Raw genomic sequence first — 13,020 nt, forward strand, 5'->3', positions numbered from 1 at the left:
TGTTGTTTTCGGGGCCTCCATTTCGAGGACAGCCCTGACCTTCTCTGGATTTGCTTCAATACCCTTCTGTGACACCATGAACCCCAGAAATTTGCCTGAAAAGACTCCGAAGGCACACTTCATGGGGTTGAGCTTCATGTTGTATTCTCTTAGAGTCCGAAAAGTCTCTCGGAGGTCTTCTATGTGTCTAGTTGCCTGAATACTTTTAACCAGCAGGTCATCCACGTATACTTCAACGTTTCGACCAATTTGATTTTGAAACATCCGGTTTACAAGTCGCTGATATGTGGCCCCTGCATTCTTCAAACCGAAGGGCATCATCGTATAGCAGTAAAGTCCTCGGTCTGTGATGAAAGCAGTTTTTTCTTGGTCTGCTTCTTCCATGTAGATCTGATTGTATCTCGAGAAGGCATCCATAAAGCTTAAGAGCTCGTGCCCGGCCGTCGAGTCGACCAATAAATCTATCCGAGGCAGAGGAAAGCTATCCTTCGAACATGCCTTATTCAAGTCAGTGAAATCTACGCACATCCTCCACTTGCCATTAGACTTCTTGACCAGCACCACATTGGCCAACCACTCGGGATAATCCACCTCTCGGATAAATCCAGCTTTCAGCAACTTCTCTACCTCTTCCGCAACAGCTTTATTTCGTTCGGCGGCAAAAGCCCTTCTTCTCTGTTTCACAGGGCAATGGTTTGGGTCCACATTTAGCTTATGGACAATGACCGAAGGATCAATCCCCGACATATCTTCATGGCTCCAGGCGAATACATCACTGTTGCGCCTCAAGAACGCCACCAGATCTTCCTTCATGGGTTGAGGGAGTTGTGAGCCTATATGAACTTTCTTTCCCGAGTCACCTATTTCGAACTCTTCCAAGGCTTCCACAGGCTCCCCCAACGATGACTGCTATTTTCCATCCTCCATAGTTTTCTCACCCAGATTATGCTACCTCGGAGTGTCTTTTAAGGATAGATTGTAACAACGCCTAGCCTCCTTCTGGTCTCCTTTAACCACTCCAACTCCTTCTTCTGTTGGGAACTTCATGCTGAGATGCGGTGTTGAAGTCATAGCTTTTAAGTCATTGAGAGTTGTTCGCCCTATAATGGCATTATAAGCCAAGACTCTGTCAACTATCAGGAACTTCACCATGATGACCTTTTGCCTCGGATAAGTCCCTGCCGTTACAGGTAGATCAATAGAACCGAGAGGCAGCACCTTTTCTCCAGCAAAACCCTGTAATTGGCATGAGACCGGGACCACCTTTTCTCGTGGAACTCCCATATAATCAAAGGCTGATTTAAACAGAATATCAGCCGAGCTCCCTGTGTCAACGAGGATCCGTCGAGTCTGATAATTCGCTATCGTTAAGGTAACCACAAGGGCGTCTGTGTGCGGAAGCAAGACTCTAGCATAATCATCGTCCGAGAACCCTATAATCAGAGGGTTATATTTCCGAGACTTTGGGGGCTTCTGGACCAAATATACTTCGAAATCATCCAGCTGCCTGGCATATGCCTTCCGAGCCGAGTTGGACTCCCCTCCTCCTCCAAATCCTCCCGAGATAGTGTGGATGATAGGAAGATTGCCTTGCTGCGCCACTCGAGCTCTGCTCCAACTTCTCTCCCTTCTTTCGTCCCTCCGAGGTCGAGGTGCTGGCTCTCGGCTTCTTCCTCTTCTTTCTTCCTGTCTCGGTTGATAATTTCTCCTTTCATTCCGATCTTCCTCTCTCCTTGGCCGCGGGTATTGGTCTCGCTCCTGATGATTCCTCTCATTGACAAGAAATCGGACTAATTTCCCATTCTCGATGAATTTCTCGATCAATTGCCTCAATGACACACACTGCTCGGTCAGGTGTCCATATGAATTGTGGAAGGCACAGTATTTATGAGCCAAGTGCGGGGGTGGATCTCCTGGAATGGGTCTCGACCTCTAGTAATTCGGATCTTTTTTCAGTTCCATAAGCACCTCGGTGAGAGAGGCATTTAATGGTGTCCACTTGTAATCTCCAAAATTCTTCCTCGCCTTCTTGTACTCTCCGAGACCGGCGTCCTGTATGGGCTCAGGATTCTTCTTTTTCTTGGGCTTCTCGGTGGAAGGCTGTTGTTGCTGCTGGGAATTCTTGAGAAGGGCTCAGAGCGTTTCCTCCTGATTAATGTACCTGTCCATCTTTATCATGAAGGTATGAAGATCTTTCGGTGGTTTCAACGCCAAGCCTGCCATCAGAGGTCCGTCTTTCTTCAACCCATGGAAAATTGCACCGTAAATGAAATCGTCTAGTGCACTTTCTGTCTCTAGCTTTTCCTGGTTGAATCTCCATAGATAGTCTTTTAAAGACTCGTTCGGCCCCTGCCGTACAGAGAGTAGGTACCCTCTGGGTTTTCTTCTGACTCTTCCGGACACGAACTGGGCCAGGAATTTCCTTCCCAGGGCGTCGAAACAATCAATCGACCTTGGGGGAAGATTCCTGAGCCAGTCTCGGGCCTTTCCTGACAAAGTGAGAGGAAAAGCTCGACACGCCACAGCATCTGGTGTCTTGTGCAGGGATACATGAGATCGGAAATTGTCTAAATGCTCCACCGGATCTTCACTGCCTGAAAAAACAGGGATGTCAGGTACCTTGAACCTTCCGGGTAGATCGAAGTTGGATACTTCTTCGGTAAATATTGACTCCTTGTGCTGAAAGAGGTTGTCAACAAGAGACTCCTTCCCGTCACGTTTTTGATCAATAGTTCTCAATAGTGCATCATATTTTGCGCCCAGGTCCTGAACCATCTTCTGCAGCCTCCTTTCGGATTCTGTTGGTGGGACCGGATTAACGGGCTCTCCATAGTCCTCGTTCCGCAGCCCGACTCTCTCTCCAGACCCTTCGGGGTTTCCATCATGATTTGTCCCTTCAACTGCATCGTGGTTGAATGGTGGCGGAGTCTAAGCAGCTATGAGCAAAGCATTCTGAGCCAGCAAATCTTCCACATTCTTCTGTGCCTGGGCCAACTGTTGACTTAGTTGGGTTATTCTGGCCTCTGGTCCAGCAGATTCTGCTTCTCCACGAACATCATCTCGATTGGTAGGTCGCACCTCTTCTTGGGTTTCGTTTTGAACCGGGTTGGAACGTCTGGTAGTCACCATCACGGATTTGTTTTTCGTAAGAACAACTTATCTTTCCCACAGACGGCGCCAAACTGTTGGTACAGTTTCCGGTATGGTGACGTGTCACCTAGTGATTCGCTGCTGGGTTCTGATCTGCAACCTCAATCCTGCAAAAGAGCAAACAACTCGTCGGGGGTGCCGACTATGCCCACTCCGATGCCTAAGTCAGTTCAAATCAATTTTCTAAAGAGTGTTTATAATCTCAAGAGCTTAGAGAATCTGTCCTTTCATACCTGGTGCGATGGTCTTATTTATAGGCCGGACTTGCAGTCTTACTAGATTCCTTGACGCTCAATTGGATTAGGAGTTTAAGTCCTAACTTGGTTGAACTTTTACCTTATCTTCAGGGATTTTGAATGAGATTGCAGAGTTCGAAGTTGATTGCATTCGTACCTCTTTAATTTTAATTCTATGTCATTAACTACCTTATCCCATTAATTATGGAATTGAGACTTATCCCTGATCTTCTGGGATACTAACCTTATCTCATTCTAAGACAACTGCAGCATTCCTCGATCAACTCCCGAGGTGATAATATCCGAGACGTATTCGCTCCGACTTGGAGATCTCGGGATATTGCCGCACCATAACAGGGTTGTGGAAGATCCGAGATGTTGTTATACCGAGATAATTATTCAAGGTGTTACCACACCAAGGCGTTATCGCTCCGGGGCAATCTTCTATACCGAATTGTAAGTCAAACTTCCTGTACTGCCTTTGTAGTTTCTGTCTGATCTTCCGAGGCGTAAATATCCGAGATATGTTCGCTCCGACATGGAGATCTCGGTATATTTATTGCCGTAACTGGGTTCTATAAGACCGAGGTAACCTTTTCTTCTGTTCATAATAAATCTCCGAGGCGTAACACCGAGATGTTTCAAGATCAGAATCCACGTGTCTTCGGGGTTAATTTTATCCCCAACAGGTAAGAAGCTGTTACTCTTTAGGACAGAAGGGTCAACTATGCTCTCTTTAGAAAGCAAACCGTTGCCATATGGTGTTCTCCCAACATCGTCATTGTACTCTTCCCACCTTTTCGGTTTCTTCCGATTCGAGGTTCCATATTCTAATATAACCAATGGTTTTTATGTCCACCTTCCTCCTACTCTTTTTTGTTAAGAGTCCCACGTTACAAGGGTATGTCTAGGTTGTGAGTTTTATAAACCATGAATAAATTTCTTCTCTTAAGATGCCTTTTGTAGAAGAATAAGGCTTAATAGTTTTTATCATTTTTCACTTACATTGTTTGACTTTCACCTAGCACTATCACCCACAATTGGGTTACTCAGAACTTGACTCTTTGTGGGTTAATGGGAAGGTAATCTTACTGGAAGCATTGATGTTATATGATAAAACATTGGGATTTGGGGGTCTGATTCTGATTGAATTCAAATTAATGTGTTTTTTGGTCAATTATCAAACTTCTTGGGGTTTAGCGTATAGCTTGAGTTTTAGGAATAAGAACTCGTCCTCCTCTTTTCTGGCCCAGAAAGAGAAAACGTTTACAGGCCCCTGTGCTAATTCGATAGCCCATAGGTTAATCCGTTCATAAAATTAGCTAGCAAATATATATATATCTTTCTTTGATTATTTGATTGTATACAAGATTCTATTTATAGAGAAATAATCTGAACTTTACAATTCTCTTCTACTTCTACATTAGCAATAATAAATCTAATTTATCATCATGTAACTTTTGTCTCTTGAATGCTTGTAACTCTTGTCTCAATACTTTAGTTGTACATATGTCTTGGGCTATTGACAAGAATTAGCGATGTCTTTGAGGTTCTAGCATTTAATTTTTTTTATTATTATTTGTTTTTTGAAAAATGTAAAATCAATTTATGTGATTACCTGATTTACAATTAATTTCATGTGGTATGTGATATCAAAATGAATTTAAAAGTCTCTGACAATGCCGAAAAATAATTTATTCATTATAGTTAAATTCTATTCATTGACTTAATAAATTTCATTAGTATGACATTGATTTAAATAGGATATATGTCACAATTTTATTAAATCTGTTAAATCAGTTGATGAATTTTGACTATAAAAAGTAAGTTATCTTTTTTGCATACCTCATAGACCTTTAAATTCATTTTCACATTATAAAAAGTTAATTACAAGTCAGTTAAACCGAATTCACTAATTTTGCTTTCTTTTATTATTATTATTATTATTTGTTTAACTGGCCAAATTTACATCTCAAATTGCATTTCTACCCCTTAACACATCCATTTAATACCAACCTCCATCATCCCACCAGCTCTCTAGGTAATCCTCAACAAAATAATCCCACAGAATGAAACCCTCTCTAGGAAATGAAAACAAATTTTCAATATCGGATACCAACCTCTTGTTTACCCATGACATCCTCACTCCCTCGTCAAAATCTCTCAAGTTGACTTCAGAAAGAGAGAACACCGATAACCAACAATCAGAATGATAACATTTCTTCAGGGAAGAACCATTTGCAGACTACCTGTAAGCCCCAAGCAAACAAAGGTTATCTAAATTACACAGAAATAGGAGTATGTGGAGCAAAAAGCTATGAGGGAATGGTGCAAGCCACAAATCCATGAAAAAAACGCCATCTCTCCATTTGATTAGCAATAAAAAGTCACCAACCATATGCCTATGATAGTCTACTCATTATCTCTTACATACCATAACAAGGTTCACAAGGTTAACACATTTAAATCTTTAAATCTATAGTCCACCATTCAGACTATTCATAAATTTTCAATCTGCCCTGCATGAAAAACCAAGCTCCCCAAGCTCGAGATGAGACCTCAGAAAAAGGCTCAAGTCAACGTCAAACCATTTCTAGATGTCCAACCCAAGCTCAATAAAGGCTACGGGAGGCCATTGACCGGCTCCCTCAACCTTTATATTAAAAAACCCTATTTTAATTCAAAAGAAGAAATAAAATAATATAAAAAACAAAAAGTGAATTGAAAGTGAATTTTTTAATATAAAGGGGGAGGGAGCCGGTCAATGGCCTCCCCCCAATCACTACCCTTCATTAATGCATGAGAAAAGTCAAGGACAGTAGCTAGCTCGGTAACGATTTGATCAACTTGAAAAAAAAATAAAAAAAAAATAAAACAGATCGATGCAGAAATAAATTCTAAAGACCCCCCCACACTACAAAAACACCTTCATTTTGACGCGTGTCTACAGTACCTGTTACTGTAGACACGCGTCCAAATTGACACGTGTCATTTTAGACACGTGTCAATTTGTGAAGCCGTCCAAAATGGACACGTGTATGACATACACGTGTCCATTTGGACACGCATATGGAATACACGCGTCCATTTGGACACGTGTATTTCATATGCGTGTCCAAATGGACACGTGTATTAATACACGTGTCAAAAATTTATTAATTCGCCAAATATATATTAAAAAAAAAAATTCTGTGTTGTATTAATTATTTAAAAAAAAAAATCAAAAAAAAAACTCCTTACATTATTAATCATACAAATCTAATCCAAAAATACGGTGTAGATTACCCTAACCTAATTTACATATTGTACTATATGCTATATGTAAATTTGTTGGTTGGAATTTATACTTTTTAGGTTCCTTATTTATATATATATAGTATACTATTAAGCACGTAAACCCTAACCTAATTTACATATTGTACTATATGCATAATTATACAAATTTGATGCTAAATATATAATTAAACTAAATAGTTTAAATTAGGGTTTAGTTTTGTACACCATCTACGTTTAGAAACCAAAAAAAAAAAAAAATTAAACATAACAAAGTTAAAAAACCTATAATTAATACTATATATATAGATATGCATGCATGTAAACGGTTTAGAAACTATATACAGTAACCTTTTTATTTATGTCTATATATAGTAAATGCAATTATTTTTAGAGTTCTGCGCTACATAATGAATTAAATACTTATAGTTTAGTCCCTCGTAAATTTATGGCTATATATAGTACATACCCTTAGGGTTAGGGTTTATAGCATATAGTATATACACTTAGGGCTAGGGTTTATACCTATATATAGTATATATACTTAGGATTATGGTTTATCGATATATATAGTATATACACTTAGGGTTTGGGTTTTAGGGTTTATAGGTATATATAATATATACACTTAGGGCTATGTGTTATAATTTTATTGATTTTACGTTTAATGAATAATAATGTCAATATATTTTTCACGTGTCATTATTGTACACTTTTAAGTATATATATATATATATATGTTAAATCATGAGCAGTTCAAAATTAGATTGTTCCGATATATATATATAGTTATAGTTATAGTTATAGTACATTTACTTAGGGTTTAGTTTTATAGCTATATATATATATACACTTAGGGTTTGGGTTTTAGGGTTTATAGGTATATATAATATATACACTTAGGGCTATGTGTTATAATTTTATTGATTTTACGTTTAATGAATAATAATGTCAATATATTTTTCACGTGTCATTATTGTACACTTTTAAGTATATATATATATAAGTTAAATCATGAGCAGTTCAAAATTAGATTGTTCCGATATATATATATAGTTATAGTTATAGTTATAGTACATTTACTTAGGGTTTAGTTTTATAGCTATATATATATATATATATATATATATATATATATATATATATATATATATATATATATATATATATATATATATATATATATATATGTATATATATATTATATACTTTTGGATAGAGGATTAGGGTTAGGGTTTATGACTAGATATAGTACGTACCCTCATGATTAGAGTTTATAGCTATATATAGTCTAGCACTTAGGGTTAGAGTTTAATTTTATGGTTAGGTTTTAGTTTTTATTTTTTATGGTTTTAGGTTTTAGTATAGTACGTACCCTTAAGGTTATAGTTTATAGCTATATATAGTATATACACTTAGAGTTATAGTTTAATTTTTTGGACCATTAAATTATTATTTTTTAAATAATATATTTATTTCTATATATAATTATTTTTTATTATATATATAGATATATTTATTACTTTTTAAATTAAATACAATTTCTACTATGGGGGACGTGTATTTTAGGGTTAGGGTTTTTTTCTATATATAGTACATACAGTTAGGGTTATGGTTGTTTGCTATACAAAATACATACACTTATGATTAGGGTTTATATGATGAGTTATATATATATATATATATATATGGTGTACTTATAAGTACGTAAACCCTAACCCTAAATTGACATATTGTACTATATGCATAATTAAACCAACTTTGTGAAGCATATATGTAGACCCAAAAAAATAATAATAATAATTAACATGAGTTCATGCAGTGCATGTACATGCAGTACATGCATTGCATGAACTTAGGGTTGCATGGGTTTATATAAAATAGATATAATATATATATATATATATATATATATATATATATATATTAAATATTAAATATATATAGCATGTGGAGACGTGTATTTATAAACACGTCTCCAACTGTTTGGCCGGATGCCGCGCGGGAATTCTCCCGCGCGCCACCTGGCCAAACATTATATATTATATACGTAAAACTAATTAATAATATAAATATATATTATATTATATAAATTATATACTTATATTTATATATAAGAAATGGGTAGCTTCCAGAGGAAGCTACCCATTTCTTCTCTCTCGCTCTCTCTCTCTCTCTCTCTCTCATTTCTTCTCTCTCTCTCTCTGTCTCTCCGGCGAGCTCAGCCGGCCGGTGTGGTGAGCTCCGGCGTCGTCACGTCTCCCTCTCACCGACTGTCTCTCTCTCACCGATTCCCTCTAGCTCTCTCGCTCTCTCTCTCTCTCTCTCTCTCTCTCTCTCTCTCTCTCTCTCTCTTTCTCTCTCTTTCTCTCTCTACTGGGACGTCCCTCCGGCAGGGGTTGGCTAGGCCGTCGGTTCCCTTTCCTCCGGTCGGGTCAGTGGCTCTCTCTCTCTCTCTCTCTGTTCAGTCGCCGGTGCTCTTAATATATATTGCAGATAAATTTAGTGTTATATATATATACATTTGCTAACTTTTTTTTCCTTTCTCCATAATGTATATCCGAATATGCAGGTATATATATAAAGAAGGAGCCCTAAATCCACAACCTACCGTCGACAGTGAGTAATTTCCCCTTAAATTTGTATTTCATTTTTTTTTTCAACATGTAAATGAAATACTGATTGAATATATATTGTAATAATTTTTATTGTAATAATTTGGACATTTGTTCTTGATTGATAATTGTAATAATTTTTGGACTGTGTTATATTTTATTTTTTCAATTTTGCTGAATCAGTGTAAGCTTAAATTACTGTTTTTTTTTTTTTTTTTTGGGGGGGTTTTCTTGGAGTAGGTATTTCATTTTTGCTATAGTTTGTGTTTTTTTTTTTAACAATGCTGCATGTATTTTTGTGTTAGTACAGATTTGATATTTAGAAATTGTGTAGGCGTTTGTATTTTTGTGTCATTTAGTGTTATATGTATTTTTATTTTTTTGAAAGCCATGTTCTTTTTTGCCATGTTGTGTTTTTTATGTTTTTAATTTTTCCTATCCTAATTTTTTATTTGAGAGGTTATATATATATATATATTTTGAATGTGTTATTATGGATTACAATGTTTTTTTGTTAGTCAAACAAAATCAAACAATGTCCGATATTAGTTTAACGTTATAAACCAACGATGACACTTTTGAAAATAATAAATGGGAACAACCAATAAAATGGGTTTGAATAAAAAAAGAAAAAATATTAAAATTGACCGTCTACTTTTTAAGAAATACTTAAACTCCAACCCTAAACTTTATATCTTCAAATCATAACCATAAAACCAACACAATAATAAACCCTTAAATAAACTTTGAATCCTACACGTTCTTAAAAAAAACCCTTACCCTAAACTCTAAACCCTAAATCGTAAACCCTAAAAAAAAAATTCCTACACTTAAAAACCCTAACCCTAAACCTTAAACCCTAAACCCTAAACCCTAACAAACCCTAAACCCTAAAGCCTAAAAAAAAATATCATACACTTTCTAAAAAAAGAAACCCTAACACTAAAAACAAAAGTCCTATCCTTAAACCCTAAACCCTAAACCCTAAAAAAAAAAATTATCCTACACTTTCTAAAAAAAGAAACCCTAACACTAAAAACAAAAATCCTAACCTTAAACCCTTAAAAAGAAAATTTCCTACACTTTCTAAAAAAAAAATTCCTAACACTAAAAACAAAAATCCTAACCTTAAACCCTAAACCCTAAGAAACTAAAACCCTAAACCCTAAACCCTAATCCTAGATCCTTTAAAAAAAAAAAAAATTCCTACATTTTCTATAACCAAACCCTAACCTTAAACCATAACGAACCCTATATCCTAAACCCTAACAAAAAAAAAAATCCTACACTTTCTAAATTTATACCCTAAACCCTAACAAACCCTAACCCTAAACCCTTTAAAAAAAAAAAAATCCTACACTTTCTAAATTTATACCCTAACCCTAAACCCTTTAAAAAATAAAAAAAAAATCCTACACTTTCTAAATTTATACCCTAACCCTAACAAACCCTAACCCTAAACCCTTTAAAAAAAAAAAAAAAATCCTACACTTTCTAAATTTATACCCTAACCCTAACCCTAACAAACCCTAACCCTAAACCCTAACAAACCCTAACCCTAAACCCTTTAAAAAAAAAAAATCCTACACTTTCTAAATTTATACCCTAACCCTAACCCTAAACCCTAACCCTAACAAACCCTAACCCTAAACCCTAACAAACCCTAACCCTAAACCCTTTAAAAAAAAAAAAAAAAATCCTACACTTTCTAAATTTATACCCTAACCCTAAACCCTTTAAAAAATAAAAAAAAAAAAATCCTACACTTTCTAAATTTATACCCTAACCCTAACCCTAAACCCTAACCCTAACAAACCCTAACCCTAAACCCTAACAAACCCTAACCCTAAACCCTAACAAACCCTAACCCTAAACCCTTTAAAAAAAAAAAATCCTACACTTTCTAAATTTATACCCTAACCCTAACCCTAAACCCTAACCCTAACAAACCCTAACCCTAAACCCTAACAAACCCTAACCCTAAACCCTTTAAAAAAAAAAAAAATCCTACACTTTCTAAATTTATACCCTAACCCTAAACCCTTTAAATAATAAAAAAAAATCCTACACTTTCTAAATTTATACCCTAACCCTAACAAACCCTAACCCTAAACCCTAACAAACCCTAACCCTAAACCCTTTAAAAAAAAAAAAATTCCTACACTTTCTAAATTTATAACCTAACCCTAACCCTAAACCCTAACCCTAACAAACCCTAACCCTAAACCCTAACAAACCCTAACCCTAAACCCTTTAAAAAAAAAAAAAAATCCTACACTTTCTAAATTTATACCCTAACCCTAACCCTAACAAACCCTAACCCTAAACCCTAAAAAAAAAAAAAAAAACCTAAACCCTCCTAAACCCTAACAAACCCTAACCCTAAACCCTAATCCCTTACAAACCCTAACCCTAAACCCTTAAGAAAAGAAAAAAAAAAAAAACAAAATCCTACACTTTTTTTTTTTAAAAAAAAAAAAAAGCCTAACCATAAACCCTAACAAACCCTAACCCTAAACCCTTTAAAAAAAAAAAAAATCTTACACTTTCTAAATTTATACCCTAACCCTAACCCTAAACCCTAAACCCTAAACCCTAACCCTAAACCCTAAAAAAAAAAAAAAAACCTAAACCCTCCTAAACCCTAACAAACCCTAACCCTAAACCCTAAACCCTAAACCCTTACAAACCCTAACCCTAAACCCTAAAAAACCATAAACCCTAAACCCTAAACTCTAACAAAAAAACTAAAACCCTAAACTCTAACCATAAACCCTTTAAAAGGGAAATAAATTCGTACACCCCATGTTGCGTGACATGCTCAACTTTTTTACACGTTTATTTGTTTGACGTATGATTTGTCTTGTCCTCTTAACCCTATACAGAGGAATATGGACAAGTCTTGGATGTCAGCACCTAGGGGTACGACAACGTATAACGACGGGTGTAGGGCGTTTGTGACATTTGCCGTTCGTAACTGTACGGCCGTCGATGGAAAAATTTACTGCCCATGCAAGTATTGTCGAAATAACCAGCGTCACACTCCTGATTACGTTCTTGCCCACCTGACTGGAGGTCGGGGGATGAATCCGGGATACCATTTGTGGTATATGCACGGTGAGACTACGACTGGATCCGCTATTCCTGGTCAGTGTTCGAGTTATCACAGTGGCACAGAGGCCGCTGACCATAGCACTGAACATGGTGAAGTCACAGAACAGGAGGGTGTCGCCGTGGAACAGGATGATAACATGCACGCCATGTTGCGTGACGCCTTCGGCGTGCACGATGTTCCTGAAGCCGCAAGTACTCTTCCGCAACAAGTTGATGAAGATACGTCGTGCGAGGACGCATTGAAGTACCAAGAGTTGTTAAAGACTGCCGAGAAGCCCCTTCACCCTGGTACAAAGCACAGTAAATTGAGTGCTACTGTACACATGTACAACTTGAAGTGCGTTGGAGGTATTAGTAACAAGATTTTTTCAGACATTCTGGAATTCATCAATCAGTTGTTGCCTCCTTGCGATGAGGCATTGCCAGATAACACGTACGAGGCGAAGAAGTTCCTAAGTGGCATGGGCCTGGGGTATGAGAAGATTCCGGCGTGCCGTAACGACTGTATGTTATTCTGGAAAGACAATAAAGAATTAGATTCATGTACCGTATGTGGAGAGTCTAAGTGAAGGGCTGATACACATGTAGATGATGATGGTGAGATCATATCAGCGAGAAAAAAACGCCCGGTG

General features: G+C 36.8%; 1 long non-coding RNA gene across 1 annotated transcript; it reads left to right on the forward strand.

Moving 5' to 3' along the window:
* The first annotated feature begins 8,990 nt into the window (after window positions 1-8,990).
* LOC133880406 (uncharacterized) lies at window positions 8,991-12,512 on the forward strand. Its single transcript, XR_009902260.1, has 3 exons — window positions 8,991-9,093; window positions 9,232-9,278; window positions 12,160-12,512. It is a non-coding gene; the product is annotated as an uncharacterized LOC133880406 (long non-coding RNA).
* Window positions 12,513-13,020: the final 508 nt, after the last annotated feature.

Source organism: Alnus glutinosa, chromosome 10 (genome assembly GCF_958979055.1).
Source record: "Alnus glutinosa chromosome 10, dhAlnGlut1.1, whole genome shotgun sequence".
Lineage (NCBI taxonomy): Eukaryota > Viridiplantae > Streptophyta > Magnoliopsida > Fagales > Betulaceae > Alnus > Alnus glutinosa.